Source organism: Tupaia chinensis, unplaced genomic scaffold, assembly GCF_000334495.1.
Source record: "Tupaia chinensis unplaced genomic scaffold, TupChi_1.0 Scaffold000320_1, whole genome shotgun sequence".
Lineage (NCBI taxonomy): Eukaryota > Metazoa > Chordata > Mammalia > Scandentia > Tupaiidae > Tupaia > Tupaia belangeri.
In genome coordinates, this window is record NW_006159813.1 from 1,779,776 (window position 1) to 1,799,732 (window position 19,957).

The window sequence follows — 19,957 nt, forward strand, 5'->3', positions numbered from 1 at the left end:
TTTGAGAGTTTTTTTGCTATAGGGCGCGTGCGCTCGCCAGACATACAGAGAGACAGAAAGCGAGAAATCACCCCCCAGGAGGGATGGCCATTCCGCAATCCCTTCTCCTCCCCTTCTCCTCCTCTCAGGATCTTGGGCACGCATGCACACATGCCTGGCTTGAGTTTTAAGCCACCGGGTCTGGAACGCGAACCGCGGTCAACTACATGGGAGTCCAGTAACATAGCCATTACCTAACTGCTGGTCCCCACCCCATGGGAGGCTTCTGTACTCATTTGTCCTCTGCTCTGCTGCAACCTCTCCCTTCTCCCTTCTTCATCAGACTAACTCAGACTCATTCCCCTAGTTTCCACTCAGTTTACACTTCCCAGGGAATGTCTATCTCCTCAACTGAGCCTGTATCACTGTGTCCTTGGGGATGAACACCAGGGAAGAGCTGGACTCTTCTCTGTCGCCTGCGAGACTGAAGGAAAAAAAGGCTGCCCAAGGGTAGCCATTCCACCACGTCCCTGGTTGGATTTCCTCTGGTCCCATGACTGGCAAAGCCTCCCTCAAACACATAAAAGACAAAAGAAACATCATTTGAGGTTCTAAAAGTTTTTCTCTTCCTGTCTCTCCATGTGCACACCCAGGAACAGCAAGACCCAGAGCCCAGGTAAGAAGATAAAGGTCCATACCAAAAGTCTCATTGAAGGCAGAACCGGTCTTCAAGCCCCGCACCTGCGCGCTTGAACAGCATTGGCCACGTGACTTGCAGCAGCAGCGCATGCGCACAACGATTATTCGGCAAGATCACTCCATCCCTGCCTGTATGTTGCAGCTGCGCATTTCAACCTGGGACACTTAAGAGCAGGAAGCACTGCAGTTTCACGAGGCTGGACTGGAGCTCACCTGGGCTCTTCCAGAAGCTGGTGGTATCCCAGCGTACTGGGCACTACACATTGACATCCTCTCACTGAGCGATTGCTATGGCTTTGTGCTGTAGGTGTTGCTGTGCCCACTTTACAGACAGGAAAACTGAGGCCCCTGTGTACCTTAGAACTTGTCCAAAGACACGTGCTATGACAGTGCTGTGATTTGAACCCATATTTCCCTGGCTCTCAAGTGCTCAAGCTTTCTGGAGTGCTCCCATATCCAAAGTGTAATTGCTTCCATGAGTGAGTTCTTTCTCTCCTTCCATGGTAACCCTGAGCCAGCTACCAGAAAGAGTTCATATCCTGGCTCTATAACTTTGGGCAAGTCATTCACTCCGAGACTCAGTTGCATCATCTATACAATGGAAACAGCATTGCCTGATTCTCATTCCATATGAAAATGAACTCTTTTGGGCTGGTACTATGGTCTAATGGTTAAGGGAGCTAGATCTCATGTGGCTGATCACAGTTCGAATCCCAATCCCACATGCCATGTGTCCCAAATCGCAATCGGATGGAGAAATGGAGGAGGGATCGTGTTGTGACCGTGCCCGAGGAAGGGCTTTTCCCTCTACCTCTATACCTCTCTGTCTCTCTGGAGAGCACACACACCCTCTGGCAATAAAATAACTTTTTAAAAATCTGAACTCTTCCAAGACCAGGAGGTGGCACAGTTGGTACTGCAACTGGACCCATATGAGAAAGGTCTTGGGTTCACATCCTGGGACCTCCCTGGGCATGCCAGCTGAGACTGGTGGTGGATGGTGGCAGGAAGACCCTATTGAGGGTACTCTCTCTCATGAAATAGATAAAAATAAATAAACAACAACACTTTTTAAAAAATTAACTCTTCCAACAAAAATGTAGTAATGCCTGGTGCTGATTCCTAGGTATGTGCCAACAAAAGAGCTCATGTAATTACATGAGATGTGTGAGCATGCTAATAAACCCCAAAGTCCCATCAGAGAGTGTTCTAGAAACCTGGGCAAGGCTGGATCTATTTCCCATTAAGAACAGATGAGATCTAAAAATGGGCTTGGCATCCCCAGTGAGGCCTGCAGTTCTGTTCAGGCTTTCCTCGTCGGAAAGTGGGCAGCTTTGCTGTGGCTTTCTCACAGCTGGGTCTGGAGGAAGAGGAAACAGCCTGTCACAGACAGGTATGGGCACTTTTTGCTCCACTGCAAACATAAAGAATCAGGAAGAGGGAGCCACCAAGTGGCGTGAAGGTTAAGGTGACTGTACTCCATATGGTCAACAGTGCGATTTGAGTCTGGGACCCAGCTGCTTAAAAAACATGTCAGGTAAGTGTGCGTGAGTGTCCAAAATCCCAACAGGAGAATGAAGGAGAAGGGGTTATCGTGTGGTTGTCCCTCCTGGGGGGTGATTTCTCACTCACTTTCTCTCTCTCTCTCTCTCTCTCTCTCTGACAAGCACACACACGCATCCTATGGCAAAACTTAAAAAAAGCAGCAGAAAGGCAGACATTTTGCTAAAATGTCCCATCTTCGTCTCCTAAACACATGGAAAGGCTCGTTCACACAGATGCATCTGCTCAAAGTCCCTAACACAGATACAAGAGTGCTGGCACGTGGCTGCTCTCAGGCTTCAACACTTTGCACAGAGATGTCTTGTCTGGGGGAACAACATCAAGGCAGGCCTCATCTGGCTCTCCTTTTTTTTTCAGAGAGATGTTTGCTATAGGGTGTGTGTGCTTACTGGAGACACAGAGAGACAGAGAGAAAGAGAGAAAAATCCTCCCCCAAGGGGAGTGGCCATGCTCCTCCATTCTCCTCTTGAGATTTTTGGGCACACATAAACATGCCCCCAGGGTGAGCTTCAAGCTGCCAGGTCCAGGGCTCAAATTGTGGTCAGACATGTGGAAGGCTAGTGCTTTAACCATCATGCTATCTGCTGGCCCCATCTCCTTTTTCTGAAAAAAAAAAAAAAAAAAAAAAGAAACCTCAAGAGCCAGGATGATGATGAGATAGAGTCTTACACCATCCTAACTGGGAGGCTATAGACTCCAGAGACGTGAGACCCCAAAAGAGCTGCCCTAGGTCACCCAGCAAATATGTGAACATCTCAGTGAATTCATGCAGCCAACAAATAGTTATTGAGAGCCAACTATGTAGCAGGCACTGTTTAAAGCTCTAGGGATACAGCAGTGTAAACACAGACAAAAGTTCCTGTTTTCCCAAAGCTGACATTGTAATAGAAGAAAGACAATAAAAAGATAAATTAGGCCCCAGCCTCAGTGAATCAGTCAATAGCATGCAGAACTGCAGTGCTGAAAGCCATGTGGCTGCCCACAGGTTCGGATCCCCAGTTGACCTGAAAATACTCTGGGTCCATAGGCATCCAAGAACCTATGAACTGGATGTCTATGAGGGATTGTGGCATAACAAGACTCTGTCGAGAATGACTTTCTCTCTCTCACATGCGTGTGCACACAGTCTCATGAATTAAAAAAAAAAAGACCAAATTATCAATCTACACAGTATGCTAAATGACAGTAAGTGCTATGGAGAAAAAAGAGAAAGGGAAAGGAATAAGGAGTGTATTGCATCTGTGTGTGTGTGTGTGTGTGTGTGTGTGTGTGTGTGTGTATGTGTATCTTTTTTTTAATTGCCAGAGGGTGTATGTGCTTAACAAAGAGAAACAGAGAAACAGAGAAACAGAGAAACAGAGAAACAGAGAGGGAGGAAGCACTCCCCACAACTGGGGCATGGTCGTGCTGAAATTTATTTTCTCCGTTTCTCCATCCTGTTTGGATCTGGACCATGCATGTACATGCACCAGGCATTTTTTAAAGAGGTTTTTGCTATGGGGCATGTGTGTTCACCAGAAAGACAGAGAGAGACAGAAAGTGAGAAATCGCCTCTAGGGGGGATGGTCATGCCGCAGTCCCTTCTCCTCCATTCTCCTCTTGGGATCTTGGGCACGCACCTGGCATGAGTTTAAGCCACCGGGTCCGGGACTTGAACTGTGGTCAACTACATGAGAGTCCAGAGACATAGCCATTACGCCAACTGTTGGTCCCCCGGAATTTTTTTTTTTTTTTAAGCCATGGGGGCCAGGATTCGAATCACAGTCAACCATGTAGGGTCCAGTTCCCTTGAACACTAAGCTACAGGGCTGGTCCATGCTTGGGTATGATTCTGAGTAAAATGGTCTGGGGAGGCCTCACTGAGAAGCTAGCATCTGAGTAAAAACCTGAAGGAGGTGAGGGAGGCCAGGTCTAGTATCCGAGGGAAGCGTCGCAGGAGGAGGAAGCCAAGCAGAGACCACAAGTCAAGAATGTCCCCATGTGTTCGCAGGAGCAGTGAGGAAGACACAGGGGTGACGTGAGTGGGGCGGAGGTAGGAAGTAAGAAAGAGCAGGAGCCAGGGTGGCCCACTGTGGGGACATAGACTTGTTCTGCAAATGAGGCAGAGAACCTTGGAGAGCTAGCAACAGAGAACTGACACAGTCTGACCAAGTTAAAAAGCCTTGGGCCTGGCGCCAGTAGATGGCGTAGCAGTTATGTTCCTGGATCCCACATGGCTGATCGTGGTTTAAGTCCCAGACCAGGCTGCTTGAAACTCATACCAGGCACATGTGCATGCGTGCTCAAGATCCCAAGAGGAGGGGGGACCAGCAGTTAGCGTAATGGCTATGTCGCTGAACTCCCATGTAGCCGACTACAGTTCGAGTCCCAGACCCAGTGGCTTAAACTCATGCTGGGTGCGTGTGCATGCGTGCCCAAGATCCCGAATGGAGGAGAAGGGATTGCAGTGTAGCCATCCCCTTGGGGGGCGGGGTGATTTCTCGCTTTTTATCTCTCTGTCTCTTTCTGTCTTTCTGGCGAGTGCATGCGCCCTATAGCAAAAACCTCTCAAAAAAAGATTCACAAGAAAAAACCCCCAAAAAAAAAAAAAAAAAAAAAAGATCCCAAGAGGAGAATGGAGAAAAAGGAATTGCAGCATAGCCATACCCCGGGTTGGGGGGAGCGTGATTTCTTGCTTTCTGTCTCTCTGGTGAGTGCATGTACCCTATAGTAAAATCTCTTAAATTTTTTTAAACAAATAAATTAATTAAAGGAAAAAAAGCCATAGGCCAGCTGCAGTGGCACTTCAGCAACACAGTACTCTGCGAAGCCGAAGCTACATGGGAAGCCCCAGGTTCACATCCCAAGGTCTCCCAGGACATGCGGGGCACCCACACATGCCTATAATCCTGGCCGACGGAGACTGGGGGTGGATCTCAGTGTGAAGACTTTGCGGGTACCTGTCTCTCTCTCTCTCTCATAGAAGAAATAATCTTGCTGGGGGAAAAAAAAAAAAAAAAAAAAAAAACTCACCGACATCATAGCCTGGGGGAGAAAAAAAAAAAAAAAAAAAAAAAACCTGAGCCAACTGAAAGCCTGGTGGTTAACACAGCTAGATCCCACATAGCCGACTCACAGTTGGAATCCCACACATGTACAAGCATGCCCAAAATCCCAGCAGGAGAGAGAAATAGAGGAGAAGGGATTGCATATGACCATCACCCATGGGGGATGCTTTCTCACTTTCCTTCTTTCCCTCCCCAGGGAGTGCCTGTGCCCTCTGGGGGGAAAAAAAAATTTAAAAGCTCGAAGCTATGTCCATTTATACTCTCATTCATTCATTCATTCATTCAGGGTTCTCAGGTACCAGGCATTCTGCTGATAGCAAGTTAAACACCCCTAAGGTGACCCAAGGGGGCACCTGAGTGTGTACTTTGTGCTAATTGGTGAGTCCACAGCAAGGAGAAGGAGACTCCTCCGCAGTCTTGCCTTCAGCCCCCACCCAACCCCACTGCCCTCCTGTCCTCACCCTGCAGCCCAGAGAGAAGGGCCCCAGGTAGCTGCAGGGCTCTGTGCTCAGGAGGCTGCAAGAAGCTGCAGGTTATAAATAGCATCTCCTGCGGCAGGGACTCGAGCTGCTCCGTCCGAATGAGTCAGAGGCACAGAGCCACAGTCCCCCAGACTGCAGCCTCACTCCTCCAGCCTACCCTGGGCTCCCTCTCTGACCTCTCAACCAAGGTCAGGCCTTTGCTGATCACCTTGACCCTCTCCGACCCTGTCACTCCCCAGTTTTCTCAGTTCTTCCTCTTGGAGCACCAGCAAGCCCACTGGTTCATTGGTTCTGAGAGGTAGGAGAGGGTAATATTTTTTTTAATTAATTAATTAATTATTACTTTAGAGAGAGTTTTGCAATAGGGCACGTGTGCTCACCGGAGAGATAGAAACAGAGAGACAGAGAGACAGAAAGTGAGAAATCACCCCCCCAGGGAGGATGACCATGCTACAGTCCCTTCTCCTTCATTCTCCTCTTGGGATTTTGGGCACATACACACACACCTGACTGAGTTTTAAGTTGCCAGGTCCGAGACTTGAACTGTGGTTGATTATGTGAGAATTCAGCGATGTAACCATTATAAGATCTGCTGGTCCCAGGATCACATATTTTATACTTCCTTTTTTTAAGAGATATTTTTGCTATAGGGCACGAGCACTTGCCAGAGAGACAGAGGGATGGAAAACAGTAAATCATCCCCCCCGAGGGGAGGTGGCCACATCACAATCCCTTTTCCTCCATTCTCCTCTTGGGATCTTGGGCACACATACATATGCACCTGGCATGAGTTTTCAGCCGCCAGGTCCGGGCCTCGTACCATGATCGACTACGTGGGAGTCCAGCAGCATAACCATTATGCCATCTGCTGGTCCAGGATCAAATATTTTAAAGCCAACGAACTGCAGTGGTTCCTACATGGATTTCAGGCCCAGTTCTGCTACTTTTTTTTTTTTTGAGAGGTTTTTCACTGCAGGGTGAGTGCGCTCGCCAGACAGACAGAGAGAGACAGAGAGACAGAAAGTGAGAAATCACCCCCCAGGGGGGATGGTCATGCCGCAATCCCTTCTCCTCCATTCTCCTCTTAGGATCTTGGGCACGCACGCACATGTGCCCGGCGTGAGTTTTAAGCCACCGGGTCCGGGACGTGAACCGTGGTCGACTACGTGGGAGTCCAGCGACATAGCCACTATGCTAACTGCTGGTTCCCAGTTCTGCTACTTTGAGGCTGTGTGATCTTGACCAAGTCACTTCCCTCCAGAAGCCTTGTTTTCCTTATTCATAAAACAGGGGTGATGATGATGATGATGATAACAACAGAACCTACTTCACAGAATTGGTATGCGGATTCAATGAGCTAACTCACATAAACTGCATGGCCCAGAGTTTGGTAGATAGTAGCTGCTCAATTAATGGAGTCACATTTCCTGTACTCAATTAGATTATGATCCAAGAGACGATAATAAATAATAAGGAAATAACAGTTTGCATCTGTTCCACTGATTATGGAGCATGAGCATAGGCTACTGAGCATGTGTGTTAGATAAGCAGGTTAGAACCTTTTGCTTCAGGTACCAGCAGATGGCATAATGGTTGCATCATTGACCTCCCACATAGTGGACAGTGGTTCGAGTCTCAGCATGTCCGCAGATGCTAGGCACGTGTGCCCAAAATCCTGAGAGGAGAATGGAGGAGAAGGAACCGTGGCATGGCCATACCCCCCCAGGAGGTGATTTCTCACTTTCTGTCTCTCTGCCTCTTTGGAGACGCACACACCCTATAGCAGAAATCTCTAAAAAAATAAAAGAACCATGTGCAGTCATGTGGGTCCTGACATGTAACACCTGTCTCTAATCTTCACAGCTATGCACCTTTCACTACCCCCATCTTCCCAGGAAGAAACAGATCAGAGGGAGCTGTGACTTGTCCCAGGCCACACTGTACCTGGTGAGGCATAACCCAATGTCAGCAGAAAGGAGTGACCACTTCCCTGAGGCCCCAGGGCACGGGCAGCAACTCCTCCTCGTCCACCCAATGAGTGGCTCTCCACTGTGTGTGGAGAGAATAAAGAATAAAGATGGGGGGCTGAGGGGGAAACGCAGGGTGTAAGATGATCTCTGCTCCTCTGGCCATCCCTTCCAGGTCCTGAGGTGACAAGCCCTTCACCATCTCCCCAGAGACTGGACTAAATCTCCTTTGGATGGTATTGGATAAAATGATCACTACATAATGACTTCCCAAAAGGAGATCTTTCTGTTGAACCTTTCTTATACATTATACGCATTGTTTAAAAATGAAGGTGATGGGAACCAGCAGTTGGTGTAATGGCTATGTCGCTGGACTCCCACGTAGTCGACCTCAGTTCAAGTCATGGACCCGGTGGCTCAAACTCACGCTGGGTGCGTGTGCATGCGTGCCCAAGATCCCAAGAGGAGAGTGGAGGAGAAGGGATTGCGGTGTGGCCATCCCCCCGGAGGGTGATTTCTCACTTTCTGTCTCTCTCTCTCTCTTTCTGGTGAGCGCATACGCCCTATAGCAAAAACTTCTCAAAAAAAAAAAAAAAAATGAAGGTGATGCTAACAACTTAGCCTCACTGATGTCCCTCCTCAACCAACTTTGACCACCCCCACCCCCAGGTTAGGGCTTGTCGCCCCAGGTTCAAGATCAATCCCCCTAAATCTCCTCCTACACTGTGCTGGAAGACTTATAAAATAATAGAAAGGGCATACATTTGGAGGTCACATTTGGGCTCCCTCCTGGCTCTGTTCTATCCTAGCTGTGTGGCCTTGGGCAAGTCGCTTCACCTCTCTGAGCCTCATTCACTTATCCATTTACCCAATGTCTCCCACGTGCCAGGCCCTGCTCTAGGCCCCTGCACTGAATGAGGGAGACATAGTCTCTGCCTTTATGGGGCTTTTATCTTAGGCAGGGGTGGGGAGCAGAGAGAAACGATGAACAAGCAAGAAATAACTTCAGACGAAGAGAATGAGACGAGGGAATGTGATCACGACTAGGGCAGGCCCTCTTCGATGAGGTGGTCGGGAGAAAGGGTCACTCATTAAGAGACCAGAAGGATGAGAAGGGGCCGGCTGTGAGACCTAGGGGTACTCAGGCCCTGAGAAGGGAACACGTGTGGTGAGTGGAGCTGGGGTGGGGGGAGGAGAGTGAGCCTGGGAGGAAGAGGAAGGAGATGAGGTCAGAGAGGCAGGTAGGCAGGGGCTAGATCACACAGCATCAGATGACGAAAAGCCCGACCACGGTCGGTGAGATGATGCAGAAGTCTCAGGACCTGGCATCCAGCGGGTGCTCAATATGCAGGATGACGGGCCTTCTCTGTCCGCCTCCCCTTCCTGGGGACCCTCCCGCCTCCTCCCTGCGCCTTCGCCCCTCTCTGCACCATCCTCTCTCCGTGGCCCCGAGGAAAAGGACCTCAATCGCAGCAGAAAGGAGGAAGCCTCCCTCCTTATCTCTTCTTCCTTCCCTTCCTCCTCCAAACCCTCCCACCGCAGCCCAGTGATTTTCCTGCCTCTCACAAGGCGATTTTATTAAATATCTCGAAAAAATATTCTCTCACTCCCTCTCTCTTTATTTATAAAAATCAACTTAACACCCTGCTCCTTTGTTCTATTTGGAAACTGGAACAGCCTGGTTTATATTTAGCCGAAATCCTGCTCCCTTCCCCACAGATTCCGGCAGCGCCCGATGCGCTAGAGGGGCTAAGGAAGGAGTGGGAGAGGGGACTGGGGGGAGGCACGAGGGCTGGGAAGGACGGGAGGTGCTCTTCCCCAGAAGCCCAGGTCTGGGCTAAGTCTGAGGCACCTGGAAGTGTGTGAGTTGAAGAATTCTTCCCAAGACAAGACCCTGTCCTAAGTTCAGGGTCTGCCGTGCTGACCATCGTTCCGTCACTTTTTAGTCCCACCCAGATGTCCCCAGAAGAAGAGAAGGAAGATAGAAAACAAGAGGAGAGAGAGCTAAGCCCTAACCTAGGCCAGGCTCATGAGAAGCGTGGGTCTGGGTTTGATCCTAAGCTCTTCTCGGCCCCATTGGCTGGGTGCCTGGAGGAGGCTAACCTGTTCATTACAGTGCCTGAGACATGCCCCAGGTACCTTCAACAGTTCGCGGAAAGTGCATATTATGAAAAACCCATGCATGGATTGCAAAAAATTGTTTTTGCACTTGCGCCAGACAGTGATCCAGTGGTAAGACATGATGCTCTGTGAGGCAGACCCACATGGGTAGGTAATCGGTTCATGTCCAGAGATCTCCATGAGCATGCCAGGTACCCACGTACCCAGGGGCCAGGCTAGCTGAGGTTAGGAGTAGATTACGGAGGCAGGACCATGTATTTCTGTCTCTCTCTCTGTCTCTCTTTATCTCTGTGTCTCTTTTGCTTTCATTGAAAAAATAAACTAAAAAATAGTTTTTGCACCAAAATAAACTTATACTTTAGTTCCATTTTTCCATGTTTTGTTTTGTTTTTAGAGAGAGATTTTTGCTGTAGGGCACGTGTATGTGCACTCAATGGAGAGACAAAGACAGAGAGACAGAAAGTGAGAAATTCCCTCCCCAGGGGGGTGGCCACACCACAATCCCTTCTCCTTCATTCTCCTCTAGGGATTTTGTGCCTGCATGCACACTCACCTGGCATGAGTTTTTAAGTTGCCAGGTCCAAGACTCGAACCAGGGTTGACTACATGGGAGTCCAGTGGCATAATCATTACGCCATTGCTGGTCCCTCCATGGATTCTATTTAAAGTTCCCTCATATGTGTTTACTAAACAGTGACTACTGTTATTCATCACTGTCTGCTGAAGGAAAATGTTCAACTCCTCTAACCTCAAGGTGCCACTCAAAAGCTGCTTCCTCTAAGAAGCCTTCCCAGATTAAAACACATCTATTTAACTAATTACACTGGGCTAGATGTGAGGCTTTGAAGATGAATGGGCAGGCCCTCTCAGGACCCCAGTGTGAGATGGACACACATAATTGCCAGAGAGAGCTCTAAGCTCCAGAAGAGACTTGAGCTCCATTGGGCTGTCTAGTTTTCCCTTGTCCTCCACTGCATCTAGAGCTAAACACAGCACTTGGCATATACTGAGACAGCATGGAATAGTGGCTAAGAGTATATCTGGGGGACCAGCAGGTTGTATGGTGGTTAGGGGAGCTGGACTCCCACATGGCTGACCACAGTTCAAGTCCCGGACCTGGTGGCTTACTTTCTCGCTTTCTCTCTCTCTGTGTCTCACTCTGGTCAAATTAAAAATAACAGTGGGACCAGCAGGTGGCATGGTGGTTAAGGCGCTGAACACTCTCACATGGTCAACCATGGTTTGAGTCCTGGACCTGGTGGCTTGCTTTCTCACTTCCCCTCTCTCTCTTTCTGTGTGTGTGTGTGTATATGTGTGTGTCTCTCTCTAGTCAAATTAAGATAAATGAATGAATAAATAAAATAAAATAAATAATTTTTAAAAATTAAAAATAACAGTAATGATAAGTAAAATAAAGGAACTGATTCTTAAAAATAAGAATATATCTGGTGGGCCAGCCTGATGGTGAAGTTAGTAGTGGTGGTGCAGATCTGGATGACCATGGGTTCGGATCCTCAGCCCGGTTGACCCAAAACATGCTCGGTGCATGTGCATGTGTGCTCAATACACTGATGAGCTGGAAGGCTGTGGGAAGGTGATGACAAGACCCTTTTGAGGGTGCTCCCCCCTTTATCTCATGAATGCTCTATCATGAATATAACAAAACTTTTTAAAAAGAGAGAATATATATGGGTACACAAATTAGAACACACTCATAAAGTGACTGAATAGTATTCAGCCATGAAAAAGGAACAGAGTGCTGATTCATGCTATAGTGTGGATGAACCTCCAAAACCGTACACAGAGTCGGCCCTATTGCCCAGTGGTTAGGAAGCCAGTTTCCACATGGCCAACTGCAGTTTGAATCCTGAACCCAGTGGCTTGAAAAACATGCCAGGTACAGGTGTGTGCAAGCCCGAAGTCCTGACAAGATGGAGAAATGGAAGAAAAGGGATTGTGGCATGACCACGCCCCGCTGGGGAGGTGTTAACTCCTCTATCTCTGGCAAGTGCATGCACCTCTGATCATTAAAAAAAAAAAAAAAATCACATTAAACTGGCCAGCACGGCAGTAATGCAACGCTCTGCGATGCTGAGGCCAGGTGGGAGGGCCCTGGGCCCCGGCCTGGGGTTGCCCTCTGCACAGCTCGGTGTACCTGTGATCCCGAATGACCGAGGCAGAGCGTGGACTGAAGCAAAGACTCTGTTATGGGGGCCTGTCTTCCTCTTTTCTCTCTCTCTTTCTGGAAGAAAAAAAAGAAAGAAATGTAAAGAAAACATGCAAAGACAAAGAAGCCCGACATAAAAAGTCCCATGTTACATGATTCCATTTATAAGAGGTATCCAGAATAAGCAAACCATAGACACAGGAAGTAGATTACAGGTCGCCAGGGGCTGGGAGGAGAAGAAAACAGGAAGTGATTGTTACGGGGTGTGAGGTTTCCTTTTGGGGTGATAAAAATGTTTTGAAACTAGATAGGGGTGGTGGATGTACACCACCACTGAATTATTCACGTTTATTTTTTAGAGAGATTTTTTTGTTATAGAGTGCGTGCACTCGCTAGAGAGACAGAGAGAGTCGGAGAGACAGAAAGTGAGAAATCACCTCCCAGGGGGAATGGCCATGCTGCAATCTCTTCTCTGCAATCCCTTCTCCTCCATTCTTTTCTTGGGATCTTGGGCATGCGTGCACACATACCCAGCAAGAATTTGAAGGCACCAGGTCCAGGACTTGAACCGTGGTCAGCCATGTGGGAATCTAGTGACATAACCACTATGCCATCTGCTCATCCTGAATTATTCACTTTTAAATGGTTAACTGTATGTTTTGTGAATTTCACCCCAATATTTTTTAAAAAGGAGGGGCTGGCAGGTGGTACAGTGGTTAAAGGCACTGGACTCCCACATGGCCAACCACGGTTTGAATCCTGGGCCTGGCAACCTGCTTTCACTTTCTCTAGCTCTGTCCCTCTCTGGTCAAATTAAAATAAATAAATAAAGTTAAATAAAATAATTCTTTTTTTTTATAAAAAGGAATATAGAGACCAGCAGTTAGCGTAATGTCTATGTCGCTGGACTCCCACGTAGTTGACCACAGTTCGAGTCCCGGACCCGGCGGCTTACACTCATTCCAGGGGGATGATCGTGTGGGCCCAAGATCCCGAATGGAGAATAGAGGAGAAGGGATTGTGGCATGGCTGTCCCCTCTGGGGGGTGATTTCTCGCTTTCTATCTCTCTGTCTCTCTCTGTCTGTCTGGCGAACACTCGTGCCCTATAGCAAGAACCTCTCCAAAAAAAGAAAAAAAAAAAAGGAATATATATGGGTTCACTTCAAGGTCATGTCAAATGATGTAAAAAAATATTTTATAAGATTAACACCTCTTCATGATTTAAAAACAAAAACAAATAACTCAGTGTAGAAATAGAAGAGAACTCCTCCAACTTGTGAAAGGCAGCTTCAAAATACCTACGTCTAACATAGTTAAAGCTGAAAATACAAACACTTAAATACTTTTCTCTCTAAGATCGGGAACGAGGCAAGAAGGCTGCTCTCATTCAAGCTGCTGGGTTCAAGACTCAGGTCATGTAGCCAGTCATGTGGGAGCCAGCTGCCTTAACCACCATGCCACTGGCTGGCCTGGGGTTTTGAAAGTTTGAAATGAGTGAATTTGTTGAGATCTGTAGTGGCTGACCTCCATGAAGGCCTCCAGTGACTCCTGCCTCCTGGTGTTAATTCTTGCCCCCGTGTAGTCCTCTCAACAGTGAATAAGGCTGGCCTGTGCAACCATAGGATACTGTGGATATGATGGTCCAGTTTTTGAGACTTGGTCATAACATACAGTCAGGTCAGTGGGTGACATAGTGGTTAAGGCATCTAGATCCCACATGGCTGACTGCAGTGTGAACTATGCCCTCTGAAAATTGAGAAAGAAAAAAGAAAGAGAGAAAGAGAGAGAGAGAGAGAAAGAGGCAGGCAGGAAGGAAGACAGACAACTCTGGAGGCCAGCAGGTTATACAGTGACTAAGACACTGGACTCCCACAGAGTCGACCAAAGTTGGAATCCCACACCCAGTGGCTTGAAAATCATGCTGAGCATGTGTGCATGTGTGCCCAGAATTCCAGGAAGAGAATAGAGAATAGAGAAGGGATGGCTATCCCCCCTGGTGGGGTGATTTCTACTTTTCCTCTCTCTGTCTCCCTCCTTTCCAGTAAGTGCATGCACCCTATGGCAAAAACCTTAAAAGAAGAAAGAAAGAAAGAAAGAAAGAAAGAAAGAAAGAAAGAAAGAAAGAAAGAAAGAAAGAAAGAAGACAAGACAAGACAAGACAAGACAAGACAAGAAAAGAAAAGAAAAGAAAAAGGAAAGGAAAGGAAAGGAAAAGGGAAAAGGAAAAGAAAACCCCAAGTCTTCTGCTTTTGCTCATGGATCCTTCAATCATAGTCAAAACCTCAATGACTGGGAGCCAGCAGGTAGCACAGAGGTTAAGGAGCTGGATGTCACGTGGCCAACAGTGCGGTTTGACTCCCAGACCTGGCGGCTTGTGCACGCCCATGGAAGCTCAAAATTCCGAGAATGGAGAAAGGATTGCAGCACAGCCATCCACCCTATGGGGTGATTTCTCACTTTCCCTTTCTCTCTCTCTCTCCAGTGAGCACACATGCCCTACAAACAAACCACTTAAGATAACTGGCTAACATCGTGACCACATGAGCCAGAACTGGCCAGAACCATCCAGCTAAACTGCTCCCAATTCCGCACCCACAGAAATTGTGTAAGGTCATAAATATTACTGTTGAAAGACCTTAGAGAGAGCCAGACAGTGGCACAGTGGTGGTAGAACACGGAGCTCTCTGAGTCTGAGTCCATGGGAAGGTTCTAGGTCCATGGTGGGAGACCTCCCTGAATACTACTTACCAGGCACACGCGTGCCCTGGATCTGGGGTGGACCAGTGTGTGAAGACCTTATTGGATGTTCGGTCTCTCTGTTTCTCTCTCTCTTGCTCATGGAAGTAAGAAAGAAACTATTTTAAAAAGCCACTCGAAGTTGGCCCAATGGTCTAGTGACTAAGAAAGTCAGATCCCACTAGGTCAAATGCATCGTCTGAGTTCTGGATCCAGGGTCCAGGTAACACACACACACTTGCTCAAAATCCTGATGGGATGTTGAAAGAGAGAAGAGATAGCGGTGTGACCATGCCCCACCTGGGGGAGGGAGTGCTTTCTCATTCTTTGCCTCTCTCTGGGAGCACACACACACACACCCTATGTCAATTTAAAGAAAAAAAAAAGTCATTCAATTCAGAGGTCACTTGTTATGCAGCAGCAATAACTAAGATGAACCCCCATCCCTACAGTACTGAGTAGCTAACAATAGTGAGCGTTGACCACATGACTTAATATTACTACTAGCAGGCAAGAAGTTGCTTGTCCTCAGTTTGCCGCCTAGAGCCATTCTCCACCCTTTTCCAGCTGCTCTGTGCCCAGGGAGGCTGACCTTCCCAGACTCAGCAGTTTTCCATCTTCTTGGACTTATGATCAGGTTTGGCCAAGGAGGAGGCCCCAGGAAGAAACAGAAGTGAGAAAAGAGAGTGAGTCAGGGTATTCATTCTTCTGCCCCCTCTTGCAGGGCTCCTCAGGCTAGCTGTGTCCCTCCTCAACAGAGGGTCACAATTTCTCTTTCTTTTTTTCTCCACCAAGTTTATTTCTTCTATGAGAAAGAGACAAATTACCCCCAAACTGAGAGACAGATCCGATGCCATGATTCCTCTCCAGTTCCAGCCCACCCTGGATCATAGGCACACTTAGAGAGGTCCCCACATGAGAGGCAGGGACCCTCCCCTGTGGGTCACCCTCACACAGCTGGTGCACTGCCAGGCGCCTGATCCCAGTTCCTGTTAGGCTGACTCTCCCCAGAACTCCATCTGGGCAGTGGTAACTGCTACCCGCCTCTGCCCGCCAGGAGAGGAGGGAATAGCTCTCCCACTGTAACAGCCCAGGCTCTACACATCCACTCTGATTCCCCTGCGCCCTGCCCACACCTCAAGTCCCTTCATTTGGCCTTCCTCAAACTCCCCAATCCAGGTATGCCATCTGTTTCCTTCTGAGACTGACTGGCCACTCCAATTTCATATCCCTACTTTGGGGGGCCGGACAGTGGGGTGGCACAACAGTATTGCAACACTGTAAGAGGTGGTTACTGTGGGAAGGTTCCAGGTGTGCGTATGAAGACCTCTCTGGGTATGCCATGTATCTGCAGGAGATACATGTGATCGGGGCCACTGAAGCTGTGGGTGGATCGTGGCATCAGGATCCTGTTGGGGATGTGCTCGCTCTCTCTTTCGTACATGCACTTTGGAAGAAAGAAACAAGCTTTAAAAAAACAAAAGAACTCCTAGGGCCGGCAAGTGGCATGGTGGTTAAAGGTGCTGGACTCCCACATGGCCAACCATGGTTCAAGTCCCAGACCTGGTGGCTTCCTTTCTCACTTCCTTCCCTCTCTCTGTCTCTCTCTGGTCAAATTGGAAAATAATAATAATAACAATAAATAAAGTGATAATAAAATAATTCTTTAAAAAAAAGAATGTCTACTTGAGAGAAGAAAGCAGAAACTTAAAGAAGAGGCCCAGCTCCATGGTGCTGCAGAAATAGGCTACTCAAGAGAAGCTGGATCCAGGCTGACAGAGGTTTGAATCCCCAGCCTGGTCACACACCAGGCCTGCATATGAATGTCCAAGATCCAACAGGCTGGAGGACCAGAGGAAGGGGATTATGATTAGACCCTGCAGAGGGTGCCCCCTCCCTCTTGTGTATGTGTGCAGATGCTCTGTTATAAATAAAGAAAAGAAACTCAAGAGGAACAGGGGAGTAACTCGGGCACAAATGGATAACAAGCAGAGGCCACTCACAGGTGTGCTCTGCAGGCATCAGACTGCATGGGGGCTCGCTGAACGGAGGAATGAATGAGCTGGTGGGTACACAAAGGACCCCCTTGCCCTTCTCCTTGAAGACAACAGCAGGTCACCAACTGACCTCCTCCCATCAGACACCGGTAACCTGTCCCCCAGCCCTGCCCATGTCTGAGCTGCAGGAAATCTTGCACTGGAAGGATTAAAACACAGCCTGGGACATGCAGGAAGCAGCCCCCAACCTCAGTGAGAGACTCAGGAGTTATTTTTGAAAAGCAAGCAAGGCCTGCGGGCGGCCCTGGCAGAGCACAGGGCTGGAAGGGAGAGCCAGGAGCAGAGAGAGAACAGACAGCCACGGCAGAACCCACGCCCCGTCCCTGTGACGTCAGCCCCACGCACTGTGACATAACACGGTGGCAGAGGGGGACAGGCGTCCTGTGTCCCCAGGGGATTTTTTTTAAACTCTAAATATACTTGGGAATTTTTAACCACTCCCTCTCCGGGCTGCATGACACTGGGGATTGGGTCCCACGGGAAAAGGGAGTGAGAACATCAGTCAAAAATAGTAGCATTCAAATGGTGTGTGAGGTTTGGCCAAAGTCTGGGAAAATCTTGAAATGGGAGGGAGGGTCATGGAGGCAAAATCGGGGCCAAGAGTTAGGAAATTGTGGACTTTCTCTGTCCCTATGGAACGGTGAGAAGGTAGAGACCTGCAGGGCAGGGGAGGGGCTGGCGAGCAGAGGAGCAGGTGTCGCGCTTGAGTTGGAGCTGACAGCTACAGGGGGCAGAAAGCGAGCAGTAGCGCAGCTAATGAACCATGCAGTTGAAAGAAGAGGTGTTTGCTACTGGGGGGAGAGGGGGGTCACCAGCAGCCAGAGGGAGCCATCGGGCCCTAAAATAACTCCTGCTTCTGCAGGAGGAGCTGAAACGAATCAAGGTGGGGGTAATCTGAAAATCCATCACGGGGAGGCTAAGAGGTCTATGTCTCCAAGCGGGCACTAGAGAGTGAAAAATGAATGACAGAGGTAGTTTACTGCGAAGGGTTGCTGTCCTGGAAAACAGCCAACCTGAGCGAGGTCTTCCTAGGTCTCAGAGGGGTAGCAGCGGCCTATGCGGCATGCCCCACCCTGTAGCGTCTGGCTAAGCTCATGAGCTCCGAGGTCAGCCCGCCTGGATTTGAATTCCTGCTCTATTTCTCACTAGCTGTGTGACCATGGAAAAGTCACGTTCCCACTCTGAGCCTTGGTTTCTCTATTCCAGAAAAAGGGCATACAATGCATACTTGCTCCATGAGGTAGTTGAGAATAAGTGCTCAATGCATCAGATTTTTTATTGCGACTCGGGTTTCTGTCTCCTAGGGAAGCCCAAAGTCACACAGCTAATAAGTGAAGGGATAGGGCAGACGGTGGCACAGCGATAACACCACTGGACCGCAGAGGAAAGGTTCTGGGTTTGTGTCCCGAGGTCTCCCGTGCATTCCAGGCAGGGCAACACACCTCCCCAGGACTTGGGCTGGTTTGGACTAGGAGTGGCTCAGTGTGAAGACCCTGGTTGGGATGCCTGTTGCTCTTTCAAAAGAAAGAGAGAAATAAACTTTAAAAAGGGGGAAGTGTCAAGGGGCCTGCAGATTGCATGGAGGTTAACACGCTAGATCCCATATAGCTGACTCTGTGGTTCAAATCCCGGACCCAGTAGCTTAAAAAAAAACATGCCAGACACATGTGCGTGAATGCCCAAAAATCTGGAGAGGAAAATGGAGAAGGGATTGCAACATGGCCACCACCCCCTCCCTATCTCTGTCCCTCTCCAGAGAATCCACATGCCCTATAGCAAAACTTAAAAAAAGAAAAAAATTACTGGGAGTGTCAGGATTCCAACTCAGGTGTATCTAAGTTACTAGTCTGCCCTTTGCCCACCTCAGTTGGGCAGAGAGGAGGGAAGGAACCCACAGGCATGGTCCGGCCCATTCCCCTACTGCCACCTCTCTCCAGGTTCTACCCATAAAGGCAGATCCAGCTTGGACTCTGGGCCTTCTGGGTGATACATGTAAGGTCCAGTGGGGAGAGTGTTGCCCTTGACTGTGGGAACTTGGCTGAGTTCTTTCCCTCCTTTGAGCCTCCATTTCCCCAGTTGTAGAACAAGGGAGTGGATGGGACCAGCAGATGGCGTAATGGCTTCATCACTGGACTCCCACATAGCCGCCTGCGGTTCAAGTCCCGGACCCAGTGGCTTAGACTCATGCCAGGTGCATGTGCGTGTGTGCCCAAGATCCCAAGAAGAGAATGGAGGAGAAGGCATTGTGGCATGGCTTTCCCTGGTGGTGATTTCTTGCTTTCTATCTCTCTGTCTCTCAGCAAGTGCATGCACCCTATAGTTCTCTGAAAAAACAAACAAGCAAAAAAAAAAAAAAAACAAGAACAAGGGAGTGTTACCAGGAGATTCGAGTCCTGGAGAATCTAGATTCTTGCTCCCTGGCTCCTAGGCCTTGTCCAGTGCTGGCAGCATGAGAAAAGAATGAAAGAGAGACCTGGGCAGGGGCCAGATAGGGGTGCAGCAGTAAAACGTGATATTCTATAAGGCAGTTCCACTTGGGGAGGTTCCTGGCTTGAGTCCAGAGACCTCCCTGAGTATGCCAGGCACATGTGTGTACATGACCTAGGGCAGACTGAAGCTGAGGGTGGATCGTGGCATCAAGACTGTCGGGGATGCTGTGTGTGTGTCTCTCATGGAAAAAACTTAACTTTTTATAAAATCTGTGTCCCTTTTATTAAAAGGAGAGGGACCAGCAGATGGCAAAATGTTACATTGCTGGACTCTGACACAGTCGACTGCAGTTCGAGTCCCAGACCTGGCAGCTTGAAACTCATGCCAGGGTGTGTGTGTGCATAGCCAAAATCCCGAGAGGAGAATGGAAGAGAAGGGACTGCAGCCATAGCCCTGGAGGGAGATTTCTCGCTTTCTGTCTCTCTGGTAACTGCACGCACCCTATAGCAAAAATCTCTTAAATAAATAAATAAATAAATAAATAAATAAAGAGAGAGAGGGACCAGCAGATGGTGTAATGGTTACATCACTGGACTCCCACATAGTTGACTGCAGTTTGAGTACCAACCCCAGCAGCTTAAACTCACGCTGGATGTGTGAGCATGCGTGCCCAAAATCCTGAGAGGAGATTGAAGGAGAAGGGATTGT

The 19,957-nt window shown here is 48.6% G+C and overlaps 1 protein-coding gene across 3 annotated transcripts in view; it reads right to left on the reverse strand.

Moving 5' to 3' along the window:
• Nucleotides 1-19,957, reverse strand: part of CABP1 (calcium binding protein 1) — an 88,683-nt gene that overhangs the window by 47,923 nt on the left and 20,803 nt on the right. The window contains exon 2 of one of the 3 annotated variants that reach the window (XM_014588969.2): nucleotides 12,014-12,100. The exons of 1 other annotated variant lie outside the window; for it this stretch is intronic. The gene's annotated coding sequence lies outside the window, so the exon portion shown is untranslated. Of the gene's footprint in view, nucleotides 1-677; nucleotides 1,529-12,013; nucleotides 12,101-19,957 lie in introns of those variants that run through there. One more of the 3 variants, XM_014588970.2, reaches the window with a different exon arrangement.